At 43.0% G+C, this 1,348-nt stretch overlaps 1 pseudogene; it reads left to right on the top strand.

Annotated features, from left to right (window-relative positions):
* The first annotated feature begins 259 nt into the window (after positions 1–259).
* LOC119954036 lies at positions 260–811 on the top strand (annotated as a pseudogene).
* Positions 812–1,348: the final 537 nt, after the last annotated feature.

Here is a 1,348-nt window from a genome sequence, read left to right as displayed (position 1 = left end):
GTCCTCGATTCTTCTGCTGTTGGAAGTACTTTCTCTTTATATAGTCTCTTAGATCCATTCAAGATTTTGAACACCTCTGTTAAATTTCCCTCAATCCTATTCTGCTCAAAGGAAGCACTCAGTGTTAAATATTTTGACGAATGCTGTCTGTCTAAGATAGTGTGTTAAGGCGTCAGGTGAAAGCAGGTAGCCAGGAAGGAACGCGAGAGTGAGCGGGGGTTTGTCATCCGTTTTGAAACGACTTAACGTGCAATAAAAGATGAATCCAGGAGCCAGCAACGTACCGAGAGCCAAACATGCCCAGCAGGGCATCAAGGCATCAAATTCTGTTGGGGTCAACCGGGGTCGGGAAAGGCACACAGGCTCAGCGACTTGTAGGTCTCTTGCATGTCTGTCACTTAGCAACAGGTGACATGCTGCGAGTTATGGTAGCAACAGGATCAGAATAGGGTCAAAAGTTAAAGAAAACAATGGATGCTGGCAAATTAGTCAGCGATGAGATGGTGGTTGAATTGATTGGTTAAAAACATGGACACCCCAGCTTGCAAAAATGGATTTCTATCAGATAGATTTCCTCTCACAATGAATCAGGCACAGATTTTTGAAACTGGACTCCGTTCTAGAGTTTAAGATTGAAGATAACTTGCCAATAACCAGGATTTGTGGCAGATTTATTCACCAGGCCAGTGGACGCAGTTACCATGAATTGTACAACCCACCCAAAACACCAATGAAAGATGATGTATGTATTGGGAATTATCATAAGTGTTACATGATCTTTGGTTATTCAACAAGAATAATTCCAAATTAGCAATCCAAAAATGTACAGGTTAGGTGGATTGGCCGTGCTAAATTGCCCCTTAGTGTCCAATAGGTTGGGTAGGGTTACTAGGTTACGGGGATAGGATGGAGGCATGGGCTTATGTAGGGTGCTCTTTCCAAGGGCCGGTGCAGACTCCTCTGGCCTCTGCACTGTAAATTTTATGGTTCTATGTGTAGGATCACTCTACATGTTTCATCACCCATTGGAAATTCGGGGAAAAATTGGGGAATCACAAAATCAACTTAGGTTTTGAAGGAATTTCTGAATTGACCAGCACATTGTGCAGAATTATTCAGCATAATTCTTCCAAAAATCACCCATTGCAGAGTGTCCCACACAAATTTTATTTTTATAATGGTTTTGGATAATTCACCAACAATGCCCTCCCTCTCGTGAAAACAGCCCAAGGTCAAAGTCTGGGACATGGGTGTCTGAGCCAGCATTGATTGCCAATCAGGGGGCAGTTAAGAGTCAACCTGCTGTGGGTCTGGAGTCACGTGTAACTAGATGGGTTTTTATAACAAT

The sequence above is a fragment of the Scyliorhinus canicula genome, chromosome 19 (assembly GCF_902713615.1).
Source record: "Scyliorhinus canicula chromosome 19, sScyCan1.1, whole genome shotgun sequence".
Lineage (NCBI taxonomy): Eukaryota > Metazoa > Chordata > Chondrichthyes > Carcharhiniformes > Scyliorhinidae > Scyliorhinus > Scyliorhinus canicula.
Note: the sequence above shows the minus strand (reverse complement) of the source record. Positions and strands in the feature narration are given on the sequence as shown.